The 16869-nt window shown below is 41.6% G+C and overlaps 1 protein-coding gene across 5 annotated transcripts in view; it reads left to right on the plus strand.

Moving 5' to 3' along the window:
- FOCAD (focadhesin) overlaps window positions 1-16869 on the plus strand; it is a 297831-nt gene that overhangs the window by 36252 nt on the left and 244710 nt on the right. The gene's annotated exons all lie outside the window — the stretch shown is intronic.

Raw genomic sequence — 16869 nt, forward strand, 5'->3', positions numbered from 1 at the left:
TTCGCATTTGATCAGTAAAACACATTTTTAGAAGAAAAAAAAAAGTCACTAATTTGGCATTAAAGGTCAACATTCACTCTACTTGCCAGTTGTTTTTCTTCCCCTTAAGATGTCATGCAGTGATTATGTGCTGATTTAAACTCTATATTCTTGGAATTTGTGGTCATTTGCTGTACTTAAGCCTTCAGGGCTTTTTGAGGCCCCGTTCTTTCTCTCTCTCTCTCTTTTTTTAAGATTTTATTTATTTATTAGAGAGAGAGAGCACAAGCAGGGGGAGCGGCGGAGGGAGAGGGAGAAGCAGGCTCCCCACTGAGTAGGGAGCCTGACGCAGGCCTCGATCCCAGGACCCTGGGATCATGACCCGAGCTAAAGCAGACGCTTAACCGACTGAGCCACCCAGGCACCATTCTGAGGTGGTCAAACAGGACCATATTTGCACCATGTCGTGGAAGTGAGCGTCTCTTCTAAAATGTTCCTTGAAAAGGAGATGCCGCTTTTTGCTTCAAAAAATGATCTTGATCTGTATGCCTTCAATTCAGCCTATTTTAAATCATTTAGGCATCTGCTCCCTTCTTCCAGTTTTTACCCAGCCACTGGCCTCCTCCTCCGTGGGATTGCTCGCTCTCCTTGTGTTTTTTATCGTAGTGTCCTCGGAAGTGAACACCTAATCTTTTTTTCCTGCTTTCCGTGGAGAAGGAGTACAGCTGTCACAGGCCGTCTGTGGAAGGCGGCCTCCTGGGCCTGTAGTCTGTTAGGTTGAATAACCTCTGGCCTTTTCATCTTTCTTCACAAATCTTATTTTGTTCTCTTAGATCATCTCTTTGTATCTTTTTGGAACCTTGATTTTTCTCTCTAGTGTGTTGTCTCTAGTTAGAAACTCAAGCCCTTTAGTGTGGCATACTTGCCCTTCCCCAGACTGCCTCCAGCCTTCCATTCGGCCTGTGTTTTCTGCTGTGAACCCTCTTCTCCAGCCGGACACAGCCCTTCCCTATTCCGGAGCCTCTGCATGAGCTCCACTTCTGCATGGAAGGTTTCTTCCTGTTCTCCTCCTGACATCGTCTCCTTCATCCTTCAGGGTTCAGCTCAGATGTCACCTCTCCTGGCCAGATAACTTCTCTCTTCCCAGCTGGGCTACTTGCTCTTTCATAGTATTTTTTTTAAATCTGTATTTTCATATTGAGCACAGTTTTGGACAGTAATTCGATGTCCAGTATTTCCGAATAAGTAAGAATTTGATCATGGCTAAAAACTTAATCATTTTCTGTCTTTTTCTGTGTGTGCACGCCCACACATGTGTGCCTGTTTGTGTGTGCACACGTGCGTACATCTTTACAAAAGTAGTTTTGAAGAGGCTTTTAAAAAGTTGAATTGAATGTGTCTCTCTTTTAACTTATTGGTTGATCTTAAGCAGGCCATATAGATTTTGCCTTATGCCTTTTTTTCAGATGCAGGTAATGGTATTTGTTTCCCCTGAAAATAGATTTCACTGAAATGCCTTAAAATTCATAAACACAAACGTAAAATCTACTTGCATGTGTAGCTATACTATTTATATTCAGAAGTAAGTATCAGCAGCTAAGGAGCCAGGGTAATGTCTCTATGTGAGGAATAATTAGAGCAGGTTAGATTATACCTTTTTTTTTTTTAAGACTTTATTTTTAAGTAATTTGTACACCCAACATGGGGCTTGAACTTATAGCCCTGAGATCAAGAGTTGTCTGCTCTACCAGCTGAGCCAGCCAGGTGCCCCAGATTATACCTTTAATTCCAGAAGGTTATGTTAGAAGGGGTGCCTGGGTGGCAGAGCGGTTAAGCGTCTGCCTTTGGCTCAGGGCGTGATCCTGGCGTTCTGGGATCGAGCCCCAAGTCAGGCTCTTCCACTCTGAGCCTGCTTCTTCCTCTCCCACTCCCCCTGCTTGTGTTCCCTCTCTCGCTGGCTGTCTCTATCTCTGTCGAATAAATAAATAAAATCTTAAAAAAGAAAAAAAAAATTATGCCATGTGGGGTGTCCTTCATCCCTCAGTATAAGTCTGTCATTACTATTGTAAACGGAAAAGCATAAGATGTGCTGATAGTGAAGCAGCATGTTATCTGTCTATGTTATAATTTGTCAGTAACCTTAGATTTTTTTTTAAATTTAAAAGTGTATTTTTTGGGGGCACCTGGGTGGCTCGGTCTGACTGTTGATTTCAGCTGAGGTCACGATCTCAGGGTCGTGAGATCGAGACCTGCATTGGGCTCTGTGCCCAGCTTAAGATTCTCTCTCTCCCTCTGCCTGCCGTCTAAAAAATTAGACCACAAAATTTTTTATTTTTTGAATAAGCAACACAGTCACATGGAAAAAACCCTAAAGGGTATATGAGGCAAGGTGTCTGTCTTATTCCTGTATTTCAGTTTTTCTCCTCAGAGGCAAAACTCTTACCAGATCTTATTTTCCTTTTAGAGATGTTGTATGTACATATAACTGACAATGTATGTGTTTACATTTTTCCTTAAGAAAAAAACCAAAATTAATAGCCTACCGTACACAGTATTTATTTTTCGTTCTTTGGTCAAAAAAATATATCTTGGAGATTGTTCTTTAACAAAAATGAAGTGCTTTCTAATTTTTTCGAGCTGCATAATATTCCATTGTGTGAATATGCCATAATTTACCAAAACCCTATTGTTTTCAATTTTTTTTCCTATTATAGGCAGTGCTTCATTGGGTAATATGAAACATATAGGTGACCATTAGTTTTCAAGGGTCATCGGAAACATGGTCAAGACAGAAGAAAGCCTTGTATTTTATAGTAAACCTATATAGGAATTTTAACGATTGGAAGATCCTGGGGGGAAATTTTTTTTTTAAAGTTTCTTATCTGAGAATGTTCTTGACTAACTTAAAAGCCACAGGGAGATGGAGACAGGGTAGACCTTGAAGCTATCCAGTTTAATTTTTGAATCAATTTGGTGATGATATATGTTATATAAGTGCTACGTTTTATTTATTGTTGCCAGTAGAGATAATAATTATGTGTGAAGAATTTTTTCTTTTGCTTTATTTCAAGTAGCAGAGCTTTGTGGTTTGCAAAGATTACAAAGACTACACTTTGCATTGTTTCTGTCTTTAAAAAAAAACCAACCAAAATGAGAAGAAATGTAAGAAATTAAATTAAATTTAATTAAAAACAGGAGACGCAAACAGCCTTCTCCTTCAAATGCTGTTCAGGGAATTTTGTGACACAGAAAACCATCTTTTTACCATGCAGATGGAAGCAAAAAGAAAACTGGGGCACTAGTACTTACATTGCACAAAATAGCCTTTAAAACAAAGACTGTAACAAGAAACAGAGAAGAACACTACATAATGATAAAGGAGACAGTCCAACAGCAGGATATAACAATTTTAAATATTTATGCACCCAACACGGGAGCACCTAATACATAAAAAAAAACTATTGACAGACATAAAGGAAGGAAACAGTAATACAATAATAGAAGACTGTAACACCCCACTTATATCAATGGACAGATCATCCAGACAGAAAATCAACAAGGAGACAGTGGTTTTGAATGATATGTTGGACCAGATGGACCTAACAGGATATATCCAGAACATTCTATCCAAAAATAGTGGAATACACATTTCTTTTCAAGTGTACGTGGAACACTGTCCTGAATAGATCACAAGTTAGGCCACAAAACAAATCTCAATAAATTAAAAAAGATTGAGATCATATCTTGTACTTTTTCTGACCACAACAGTATAAAACTAGAAATAAAAATCAAACAAACATACAGTCCCCCCCTCCCCCACATTTATCTTTGGGATATAAAAGCAGGAATGACTTTGACATTTCCCTCTGCTTCTTGCCTGAGACATTGTGGATCTTCAGTTTCCAGCATTTAAATTTCTACTGGTCTCTGGATTTCCCTTCTTCAAAGAGAGATTTATAGAATCTAGAGGCACCCTGGGAACAGAGCCACACAATAATTGCTCAGCTTTGACGGAGAACAGGAATTCTAAAGTGTAATCTTTTCATTTTGCTGAACTGCTAGTGCATCCTTCAGGAACTGAGAGAGAGATTGAGAGAGGGAGGGAGCGAGCCATAGTGAGAGGCAGCCTTCTGTAGAACAGAGATTTAGAGAATGTAGGTTCTGGAGCTTTCTCAGCATTGCAGTAAATGTTGAAAGGGGCAAGGAAAGATGGAAGGCAAAGTCTGTGAGGTCGTCTCCCCTAGCCTTATAACCTGCTTCTTGGCTCTTTGTAAATCTAGTCTATAAAATTCTCTTGGAACATGTATGGAAGCCCCCCCCCGCCTCCCGCCATTCAACGTACAATTTCAGAAACATTGGTCTAGAGCGTGCTACATTGTATAGTCTAACTTTGCAAAAGACTTGACATTTGCAAAGGTCTGGTTGTCTAAGCTTCAGGGAGTGGCTGGGAAAGTGTCTGGCTCCGTTTGAGAGACTGTTCCCTTCAAAGGAATAGTTTGATGTCTAAGAGTGTTCTTGGTTCAAAGCTGAGGCAACATGAAACAATTGTAAACTAGTTTTTATAGCTTCTGTAAACAAAGAAATGGATTTAAGAGGTCTAAAATGTTCTTTTAATCAGTAAGGAAATTTGAAAAAAAAATTATTCCCTAGGGAGGGTGAAGGAAAGAAGGGGGACCACAAAGGAAATACAGTAAGGAAATCATTATCACCAGTTAAATGTGAATTTTGAAATTAAACAAACTGAAATTAAAGTGAATGATACATGGTAGCATGTACTTTTCTTGTCTCTTAAGGAACTGCTTGTTTTAAGTTTAGATTGTTTTAGATTTTGTTTATTTTTGTTTTACATTGGATTTATCCTGAGATAACGATTCCCAAGGCAAGTTTTTCCATTTTTCTGTTCTTAGATCCCCCCCCCCCCTTACCGCACTAGCTTCTAGGCTTCTAGAAAGCTCATGCAGCCATTGTTGTAGTTGCTTAGTAACGGGATTGTGCATAAAAACTGTACTCTCCTTTGGAACCAGGTATTCAGTTTTCGATATTGAGATATCATGACAGCCTGTAATTTTAGTTCAACTGCTTCCCCAACCCCTTCCTTCTTTTAAAAAATGTGTTCGGGAGGATGGTTGTGTGCTAGATAAACTAGGCTGGCCCTTGATTTCTGTGCCTTTTGTGCTTTTAAATAGGGGAGAGACCTGCAATTTATGTATTTGGGGAAAATAAAGTGTGTTAAGGTGTGAGAGATTAAAGTCTATTTCCTGAGATTCCTAAAGGAAAGCCTACTTTTTATTTTATTTTTTTTATTTTTTGAAGGTTTTATTTATTTGAGAGAGAGAGAGAGAGAGAGCATGCAGGGGAGGGGCAGAGAGAGGAAGAGAGAGAATCCTAAGCAGACTCCATGCTGAGCTCAGATCCTGATGCGGGCGGGGCTTGATCCCAGGACCCTGAGATCATGACCTGAGCCAAATCCAAGATTCGGACGCTTAACTGACTGAGCCACCCAGGCGCCCTGCAAAGCCAGCTTTTTAATGAAATCTTGTGTAGACTGTTAAAAATGCCCGTAGTGGCGGCGCCTGGGTGGCTCAGTCGTTAAGCGTCTGCCTTCGGCTCAGGGCGTGATCCCGGGGTCTTGGGATCGAGCCCCACATCAGGCTCCTCTGCTGAGAGCCTGCTTCTTCCTCTCCCGCTTCCCCTGCTTGTGTTCCCTCTCTCGCTGGCTGTCTCTGTCTCTGTCAAATAAATAAATAAAATCTTTTTTTTTTTTTTTAAATGCCCGTAGTGGTCCTGACTGAAGCTGATGGATTGAGTGAGTCTTTGATCATAGATTGATGAAGATCCAAGTTGTTTAAAAATGATTCTAAGGACTACTGGGAGTTAATATTTAGGGTAATTTAATGAGAAAAATTCTCATGTCTCTGGCTCTTGTCTTTTATTGATGACTCTGTTCCTTGCGAAACTTGTTTCTTTCTCTTGCAGGCAATGGGTAGCAACTGAGGAGACAATGTATTCATATCTTGTACTATGGAAGCTTTTCTGTACTATTTAGGTTCTCCATTTTTATTTTATTTGGCAGGAGAAGAAGCATCAAGGAAGGATGCCTTCATGAGGTTTCCCCACGATTTAAGGGGTACAGTCATAGCATGCTTTCATCTGTAGTTGGGGTGTCAGTATTTTTCATGAATTTGGGATGGTTTCAGGTTTATATCTACATGGGTATCTTTGCTCATTTCACCCTTATCTGAGAGTGACAGAATCATTAGCCCATGCCTGTTTCCCCATCATGTCTTCTAAATATTCCTGTAAGCTGTTTAGCTTGTTTCCAGATGTTTTTCTTTTCTTTTCTCCAATCCTTCTTCTTTCCCTAAAATCCCAGAACCTCTCTTAGCTTGCAGCTCGTAACCAGAAAAGTGATTCCAGGCACTTTTTTCGTCTAGGACATTCTGCCCTATTTCTTTTCAAGTTCCTTGATCTGGTTGAAGGCTTTGTTTGTCTCAAAATCTTCCATTGTAAGAGCCATGTGTTTGTGCTAAGATGTTTCTAGGTGATTTAGGAAAAGCAACGACTGAAACACATGTTACTGTTATAGTGGGAAATGGCTTCAGAAGAAATCAGGCTGTTTTCTGGGACTGAGAAGACAAATGAGTATGTGGAACTTCCCCAAGCAAAAAGTCAATAACATTATATTTCTTAGATTTTTTTCTTAAGCATAATTTTTTGTCATTTATTCAAGCCTGGGTTCCCCAGAACTGTTTTTGATTTCCTTCCTTTCTTCCTGGTCTTCTTTGTCTCTCTCTCTTTTCTCGTATAATTTTATAACGAATTTAGAAAATGATTTGTTGATCATTAATCTAGTGTTTAACGTTCTCTTATTTGCTGGCGACTTACTGTGCTTAAGGCTGACCAATTATTCTTTCTGGTGAAAAAGGAGACTTGGCCACATTTGTACCATTTGTTCCCATCATACCCAGCGATGCCCCCTTCGGAGATAATTTGTGTCATTCTCTTCAACCCAGACCCTTGTCATTCTCATCCCTGCTCCAAAAATTAGTATGGGTCCTTCCTTGTCCCTCATATTTGGAATATTTCAAAAGCAAAGAACCAAGCATTATTTGAAGTCTTTCCCGAGAGAGACTGAGCATACATGAGCAGTGTTTCACGCTGTCATCGAATCAGCCCCACACAAAGCAAACCTGATGCGTGCTCTGCGTGTGCCCGGTAGTAACCGTGCTATATTTACCTAGAGAAAAGCCGGTTTTGTGGGTGGCTTTAATTACTGTAGTTTGTACAGCTTGACCAAAAATGTTTTCTTTTCTTTCTTAACTTATTTATTTCTTTGGAAACCTCCGGGTCGTTACTGACCCACAGCCCCTCTCATGATAAGATCTGCGCCTTGGCTCTTAGGCCCAGTGAAAATCAAGGTTCCTTTTCCCATTGCCTCTTGCTGCTCCGCTTGTAGCGCAGGCCTGAAGTTTCTGTTGCCATCACTGAGAGGGTTCTCGAACCCATTCAGCTATTTCCGGCACCTTCCTAAGGAAGAACCTGTCCCAGCTGGTCTTCACAGAAGGATTTTGTAGCAGGTTACTGAGTGTGTTAGGACTCTTCCGGCTACAAGTTGCAGAAACCCACTTGAACTAATTTGAGCATAAAAGGGTGCTTTTATTTTTTTGGTCAATGGGTGTCCCCCAGGACCCAGGAACAGGGATGCAGCCGGGCCTCAGAACTGAATTGGATACAGACTGTGTTTCTCCCCTCTTGCCGCAGACCGAGTCTCTCTGCCTCGAATCCCCAGGGCAGCACCTGCTCCTGGGTTCCTGGCTCTTAGGTATAAGAGACAGCCAGCGGAGGTTGGCCACAGTTATGGATTTCCAAGGACCTGTGTGTGAGATGTTCTCTCTGGACCAGTCAGGTCTGCCAGGGGCCATGTGGTAGTTTCCTGGGGCTGTTGCAACAAAATGACCACAAATTTGGTGGCTTAAAATAACAGAAATTTATTATTTCACAATTCTGGAGGCTAGAAGTACCAAACCAAGGAGGCCACAGGATTGGTTCCTTCTGGAGGCTGGGAGCACATGTTCCATTTCTTTTCTTTTCTTTTCTTTTTCTTCTTTCTTTCTTTTCTTGATTTTATTTATTTATTCATGAGAGAGAGAGGCAGAGGAAGAAGCAGGCTCCCTGCAGAGCAGGGAGCCTGTTGTGGGACTCCATCCCGGGACCCTGGGATCATGACCTGAGCCAAAGGCAGATGCTTAACCAACTGAGCCACCCAGGCGCCCCTCCATTTCTCTCTCGTAGCTCCTGGTGGCTGTTGCAACCCTTGGCATTCCCCGCCTTGTGGCTGCACAACTCTGTCTTTTCAGGCCCTCCTGGTCTGTGTGTCTGTTTCTGCTCCCCCTCCCCTTGCTCTTAGAAGTATACCAGTCATTGAATCTGAGGCCCACCCTGGATGATCTGATCTCAAGATCCTTAATTATATCTGCAGAGACCCTATTTCCGAAGAAAGTCACGTTCACGGGTACCAGGGGATAGGACTTAGATGTATCCTTCTGGGAGACACAATTTAACCCTCTAGAGTCTGTGTCTTCACTGTGTGAACATGTGTGCTAGGTTCCCTACACGGAAACCACATGAATGGGGAAGGAGTGGCAAGTCCTCACACAGGAGACTGGAACACTGTTTGCAAGGAGTCTTCTGCACTAGGATTGAACTTGGAGGAAAGCCATGACTTGGGAAATAGGTATTGTTCAGCCCCTCAGCTCAGCCGTAGCTTTGAACTATAATTGTGCGTACGTGACTAATGTTAGACCAGTGCTGCTCTGACAGGGCTAGAAGGAGGAGACATGGAGTGGATAGAGAGTCATTGTCAAAGGTAACATAACTGTGTTCCTGTGATGGTGAGATGCCACTGTGTTTTCCATTGTCATCATCCTCTGGAATATTCTTTTGAAACTACATATTTCCTCTCCAAACAGTAACAATGGTAGAAACAACCACTGGCTTTATTGTCAGGGGGACTAAGGGAAGGAAATCAGCTTGTAGTGTCACACAAAAAAATTACCAAGAAAATTTTGGATAAAGTTGGTGTTTAAAAGAGGAACTTTTCGGGGCGCCTGGGTGGCTCAGTCGTTAAGCGTCTGCCTTCGGCTCAGGGCATGATCCCAGAGTCCTGGGATCAAGCCCCACATCGGGCTCTTCCGCTGGAAGCCTGCTTCTTCCTCTCCCACTCCCCTGCTTGTGTTCCCTCTCTCACTGGCTGTCTCTCTCTGTGTCAAATAAATAAAAATAAAATCTTTATAACTGTTTCCTTGGCTGTGCAGAAGCTTTTTATCTTGATGAAGTCCCATAAGTTCATTTTATCTTTTGTCTCTCTTGCCTTTCGAGATGTGTCATGAAAAAGGTTGCTTTGGCCGATGTCGTTGAGGTTGCTGCCTATGTTCTCCTCTAGAATTTTGATGGATTCCTGTCTCACATCGAGGTCTTTCATCCATTTGGAGTTTATTTTTGTGTATGGTGTGAGAGAGTGGTCAAGTTTCATTCTTTTGCATGTAGCTGTCCAATTTTCCCAGCACCATTTATTGAAGAGACTGTCTTTTGTCCATTGGATGTTTTTTCCTGCTTTATCAAAGATTAGTTGCCCAAAGAGCCGAGGGTCCATTTCTGGGTTCTCTATTTTGTTCCATTGGTCTATGTGTCTGTTTTTGTGCCATTACCATGCTGTCTTTGTGATCACAGCTTTGTAGTACAGCTCGAAATCCGGCATTGTGATGCCCCCAACTTTGTTTTTCCTTTTCAACACTTCCTTGGAGATTCGGGACCTTTTCTGGTTCCATACAAATGTAAGGACTATTTGTTCCAGTTCTTTGAAAAATGTGCTCGGTATTTTGATCGGAATTGAAAGTGTAGATTGCTCTGGGTAGCATGGACATTTTATTTATTTATTTTTATTTTTTATTTTTTTAAAAGATTTTATTTATTTATTCGACAGAGATAGAGACAGCCAGCGAGAGAGGGAACACAAGCAGGGGGAGTGGGAGAGGAAGAAGCAGCTCATAGCAGAAGAGCCTGATGTGGGGCTCAATCCCAGAATGCCGGGATCACGCCCTGAGCCGAAGGCAGACGCTTAACCGCTGTGCCACCCAGGCGCCCCAGCATGGTCATTTTAACTATGTTAATTCTTCTGATCCACGAGCATGGACTATTTTTCCATCTTTTTATGTCTTCCTCAATGTCTTTCAAGAGTGATTTATAGTTTCTAGAATATAGGTCCTTTACGTCTCTGGTTAAATTAATTCCAAGGTAACATATGGTTTTTGGTGCTATTATAAATGGGATGGATTCCCTAATTTCTCTTTCTTCAGTCTCATTATTCGTGTATAGAAATGCAACTGATTTCTGAGCATTGATTTTGTATCCCGCCACATTACTGAATTGCTCTATAACTTCTAATAGTTTGGGAGTGGATTCTTTTGGGTTTTCAATATAGAGTATCATGTCATCTGTGTAGAGAGACATTTTGACTTCTTCTTTGCCGATTTGGATATCTTTTATCCCTTTTTGTTGTCTGATTGCTGTTGCAAGGACTTCTAGTACCATGTTGAATAACAGTGGCGAGAGTGGGCATCCTTGTCGTGTTCCTGATCTTAAGGGAAAGGCTTCCTGCTTTTCCCCATTGAGAATGATATTTGCTGTAGGCTTTTCATAGATGGCTTTTATGAGATTGAGAAATGTACCCTCTATTCCTACACTCTGAAGGGTTTTAATCAGGAAAGGATGCTGTATTTTGTCAAATGTTTTTTCTGCATCAATTGAGAGGATCATATGGTTCCTGAGACTTTTCTTGTTGATATGATGTATCACGCTGATCGATTTGTGAATGTTGAACCACCCTTGCATCCCAGGTATGAATCCCACTTGGTCGTGATGGATAATCCTTTTAATGTACTGTTGGAGTCTATTAGCCAGGATCTTGTTGAGGATTTTGGCGTCCATATTCATTAGGGAAATCGGTCTGTAATTCTCCTTTTTGATGGGGTCTTTGCCTGGAGGCAGCCCACGGAATGGGAGAATATATTTGCAAATGGTATCCAAGATCTACAAAGAACTTCTCAAACTCAATACACGAGAAACAAATAAACAAATCAAAAAATGGGCAGAAGATATGAACAGACACTTTTCCAATGAAGACATACAAATGGCTAAGAGACACATGAAAAAATGTTCAAAATCATTAGCCATCAGGGAAATTCAAATCAAAACCACACTGAGATACCACCTTACGCCAGTTAGAATGGCAAAAATAGACAAGGCAAGAAATAACAATTGTTGGAGAGGATGTGGAGAAAGGGGATCCCTCCTACATTGTTGGTGGGAATGCAAGTTGGTACAGCCACTCTGGAAAACAGTGTGGAGGTCCCTTAAAAAGTTAAAAATTGAGCTACCCGATGACCCAGCCATTGCACTACTGGGTGTTTACCCCAAAGATATAGACGTAGTGAAGAGAAGGGCCATATGCACCCCAATGTACATAGCAGCAATGTCCACAATAGCTAAATCGTGGAAGGAGCTGAGATGCCCTTCAACAGATGACTGGATTAAGAAGTTGTGGTCCATATATACAATGGAATATTACTCAGCTATCAGAAAGAACGAGTTCTCAACATTTGCTGCAACATGGACGGCACTGGAGGAGATAATGCTAAGTGAAATAAGTCAAGCAGAGAAAGACAACTATCATATGATTTCTCTCATCTATGGAACATAAGAACTAGGAAGATCAGTAGGGGAAGAAAGGGATAAAGAAAGGGGGGGTAATCAGAAGGGGGAATGAAACATGAGAGACTGTGGACTATGAGAAACAAACTGGGGGCTTCAGAGGGGAGGGGGCTGGGGGAATGGGATAGACCGGTGATGGGCAGTAAGGAGGGCACGTATTGCATGGTGCACTGGGTGTTATACGCAACTAATGAATCATCGAACTTTACATCAAAAACCGGGGAAGTACTGTATGGTGACTAACATAATATAATAAAAAATTATTAAAAAAATAAAAAATAAAAAATAAATAAAATCTTTAAAAAATTAAAAAAAACTTTTTTTAAAAAGAGGTACTTTTCCTATAATTTTAAAAAGTTTTTATAGGGAATTTCAAAAGTAGGTAGAATAATTAATTAATTGGGGGAGGCGGGGAGCAGCAGAGGGAGAGGGAGAGAAAGAAAATTTTAAGCAGGCTCCACACCCAATTTGGAGCCCTACACGGGACTCGATCTCATGACCCTGAGATCATGACCCGAGCTGAAATCGAGAGTTGGAAGCTTAACCGACTGAGCCACCCTGGTGCCCCCTAGACCCACTCTTTAGAAGCACTGGGGTAGGGGGCAGATGGGGGGAGGGATTTAAGTTTCAGAAGTTGCACTGTTATTTAATGATTTTCATGTATAACAAATGAATTAAGAGGGAAGCGAGTGAAAGCAAATGGCATCTTCCAAAGGGGACTTCGCGACCACTCTGATCTTAAGTCACAGGAACCATCTAATATTCTTCAGATTCTCCTAGGAGTTCATGTGCAGTGTGGTGAGTTTAGCTGCACGGTGGGCAGTCTTCAATACAGTAGTTAAATCTCTCTTTACCACACTGAATATTTATCTTTTCTATCAGGAGTCTTAAGTTGGTTTTAGTGTTAGAATTACAAGAATTAAGATATATTAAAAAAAGCTCCAACAAAACCTACCTGCCTCCCTTCCCTCAATAGGGTTGTTTCATTGCTTGATAACACGACAGGTATTTTATTAATTTTATCTTTCCTCCTATTCCCTCATTTGCTAAATATACAATCTTTGAGGTGAAGGGCTTATAACTACAACTAGTAATACTATTCATATCAGTTTATTTAGTAGTAAACTAAATAACAAATTTTAATAAAGAAGTTATCAGATACGGTCATGTCAGTGTGCACGTGTAAAATCACGTAATGGTAGAGCTAGCAATTACCTTGAGAGGTTTCCTCTGCAGTCAAGCAAGACAATATCTTAGCTGTCTTCCATCCAACTATCATCTTTTAATTCGCATTGTTATTGCCTACCTCCTGTATACCTGTGCTTGGTGCTGTGATATCATGGTGAGGAAAGCAGAACTAGTCGCTGTACTCGTGATGCCTTTGGTTTAGAGCCAGGGCCTGCGACAATCACATAGTCGCACAGTTAGGTATTAAACTACATTCAGGGGTGTCTGGGGGGCGCAGTCGTTAAGCGTCTGCCTTCGGCTCAGGGCGTGATCCTGGTGTTATGGGATCGAGCCCCACATCAGGCTCCTCCGCTATGAGCCTGCTTCTTCCTCTCCCACTCCCCCTGCTTGTGTTCCCTCTCTTGCTGGCTGTCTCTATCTCTGTCGAATAAATAAATAAAATCTTAAAAAAAAAAAAAACTACATTCAGACAAAATACACTGTGCTGGGAGTCCCTTTACTACCGTCCTGATGAAGTAACACCTAAGATGAGACCAAGGAATGAATAGAATTTATCCAGGCAGACAGGAGAGGGTAGGCTTTCCCATTACAGGAAATAGCATGTGCCAAGTCCCTATGGTGGGAGGGACGATGGCTCGTAGGAAGGCCTAAAAGAATGTCAAAAGCTGGGGCCCCCGGGCGGCTCAGTTGATTAAACGTCTGCCTTTGGCTCAGGTCATGATCTCAGGGTCCTGGGATCCAGCCCTGCGTGGATCTGGGGTCAAGCCCCATGCTCAGCAGAGAGTTCGCCTGTCCCTCTGTCCCTTTCCCAGCTCCTGTGCACTGTCTCTCTCTCTCTCTCTCTCAAATAAACGAATCACATCTTTACAAAAAAAAAAAAAAAAAGTCAAAAGCAAAGGGAGAGTGGTTTGAGATTAATCTGGGAAGGTAGGTGGGGCCCGGTAATACAGTTCACAATGGCTAATCTTGAGGATTTGTGTCTTTATCCTGAGTGCTGAGGGAATGTACCGAAGTATTTATCTAGTGGGAATCAGGGGTTTCAGAAAGGCCACTCTGGCTACAACATGCACATAATATTGAAAGTGTTGGAGGGTGCATAGGTGGCTCAGTCGGTTAAATGTCTACCTTCGGCTCAGGTCCTGATCCCAGAGTCTCAGGATCGAGCTCTGTGTTGGGCTCCCTTCTTGGTGGGGAGCCTGCTTCTCCCTCTCCCTCTACCACTCCCCCTGCTTGTGCTCTCTTGCTCTCTCTCCGTCAAGTAAATAAAATCTTTATAAGTAGTGTTGGGTTTTGGGCAGGCACAATGGATATAAGGAGGTGAGTTTAGGGAGCTATTGGTATATATCAGGTGAAGGAAGATACCTGCCTGCTTGCACTAGACGTGGAGGGAAATAGATGGATTTGTGAGATATAGAATGCGTGAAGTTGGGCTACCTGGGTGGTGTGGTCAGTTAAGCATCTGACCCTTGGTTTCCTCTTAGGTCGCGATCTCAGGGTCATTAGATCGAGCCCCACGTTGGGCTCCTTGCTCAGCGTGGAGTCCGCTTAGGAGAGGACCCTCTCCCTCTGCTCCTCCACCCCACGTTCTCTCTGTCTCAAATAAATAATTTTTTTTAAAAAAGGGGGGTGAAGCATTTGAGGTGGATTAAATATGAGGATGAGTGACAGGAATATGTCAAAGGTGACTCCTTGATTTCTGACTTGCCTAACAGGTAGCTAGGGAACATGGAAAGAAAAGGTGCATGGGAGGAGCAAGAGGTGGGTTTTAGACATGTTGAATTGGAGGCACAGTTCCCACCCGGATGTGGGAATATCTAGTAACACATTGTACTATGGGTAAGTTAGTCACAATATGTAACCAGATCTTTTCTGTCCTGATTAAAGCCTTCACTTCAATTCGTTCAAGAACTCTTCTCTGTATGTCTGTCCACAGAGAACCTGCTTACACAAGGGCTAATTCCAATTCCTGCAAATGTTCTTCAGAAGTCTGCTTTTCCATATTAACCTGTTTTTGTGTCTGTGCCAAACTGTGCCAAGCGAGAGGTCCTAAATAATAGATACCATGGCTATTTCATTGTTTACTTAAATTTCTGCTTATATTATCCATCTAGGAGATCAGACTTACTCTTCTATTTGTGTTCAGCAAGTCCTTCCTCACCGTGAGATTATAAATCTCTTTCCCCCCTTTTTTCACTAATAGAAAAATGAAAGTGGTGCATACTTCTTTGAAAACTCAAACAATGGCACAAGTAGGTAGTGAAAGCAGTTAGGTGGTAAAACTGTTCCTTTTGTCATTGTGTCTCTTCTTCTTTTTTAAAAATTCAATTTCTTTTTGGGCTCTGGTGAACACTGGAAATTAGAAGACTCGGGGCTCCTAGCGTGTTTCAGAGACGCCTTCGAATCTTAACTTGGTTCCCTCTGGAATATAGAAGGGGCTAGGGTGAGGGTCTGCAGTCAGGACCAGGCCTGTGGAATCAGGGACCAGCTAATTCCATTGAAGTTGTAGCCCCATTTCTAGACCTGTAAAGAGAGTATCTGTAAGTACGTACACTCTAAGTGTTTTAAAATTGAGTAATCCATTGCTATGTATATGGTTCTAAAACTTGCATTTTTCACTTAATACGTATTGGATAGCTTTCCATACATCTTTTCGCATCTTTGTTAACAGCTGCGGAGTATTCTTCATTATGAATGTATCATATTTTATTTTATTGTTATTTTTAAAGATTTTGTTTATTTGAGAGAGAGAGAGAGCTTGAAGGAAGGGCGTGCTTGTGCACATGAGGCAGGGGCAGAAGGGGAGAGGGGGATGAGCAGACTCCCTGCTGAGCCAGGAGTCCAAGGTGGGGCTCGACCTCAAGACTCCGAGATCATGACCTGAGCTGAAACCAAGAGTTGGATGCCCCCCATGCACCCTAAATGTATTATATTTTAAACATTTCTCTATTGACAAACATGTTTTTCTTCTTCCATTTTTTAAGATAACAAATGCAGTGTAATCTTTTGGCTACGAAAGGGTATTTCTTTTTCTTTTTTTTTTTTTTTTTAAAGATTTTATTATTTATTTATTCGACAGAGATAGAGACACCCAGCGAGAGAGGGAACACAAGCAGGGGGAGTGGGAGAGGAAGAAGCAGGCTCATAGCGGAGGAGCCTGATGTGGGGCTCGATCCCATAACGCCGGGATCATGCCCTGAGCTGAAGGCAGACGCTTAACCGCTGTGCCACCCAAGTGCCCCCGAAAGGGTATTTCTATACGATGGGTTCTCGAAAGTGGAATTTATGGGAGAAAGGGTATATACATTTCGAATTTTTTTAAATGGATTTAAACATTTATGAATACTGTCACTTTGCTCTTTATGAAGACCGAACCCATGGGAGCACGTGGCTGGCTCAGTTGGGGAGAACGTGCGACTCTTGATTTCAGGGTTGAAAGTTCAAGTCCCACGTTGGGTGTAGAGATTACTTGAAAAAAAAAAAAAACAACACTGAACCAATGTATACTCAACCTGAAAGTGTTTATTTCCCCATTCACTCATCAACACTGAACCTTATTCTTCTGTGATTTGCATATCTATATTCTTTGCTCATCTTGCTATTATGTGATTAGCCTTATTTTGTTGCTTTTCTTGTTTTTTTTGGATAGTAACGCTTTTTCCTATATGTTGTTAAGCATTTCATCTTGGATGATCTCTTGTCTTAACTTAATGTTTTTTCTCCCCTAAAAACCCTCCCCACTAACTTTTTTAAAACGTATCTGGAATTTTAGTTATAGGTTGTCTTTCTCTCTCTCTCTTTTTTTTTTCCACACTCTCCCCTCCCCTCTTCCAAATCCTCTCTGAACAATTGCTTTAAACTTCATAGTCACATTTGAAAAATGTTAAAGACTTGAATATAAGTTCTTCTGGTATTCATTCTGACCAGTTCTTTGTA

The sequence above is a fragment of the Ursus arctos genome, unplaced genomic scaffold (genome assembly GCF_023065955.2).
Source record: "Ursus arctos isolate Adak ecotype North America unplaced genomic scaffold, UrsArc2.0 scaffold_18, whole genome shotgun sequence".
Lineage (NCBI taxonomy): Eukaryota > Metazoa > Chordata > Mammalia > Carnivora > Ursidae > Ursus > Ursus arctos.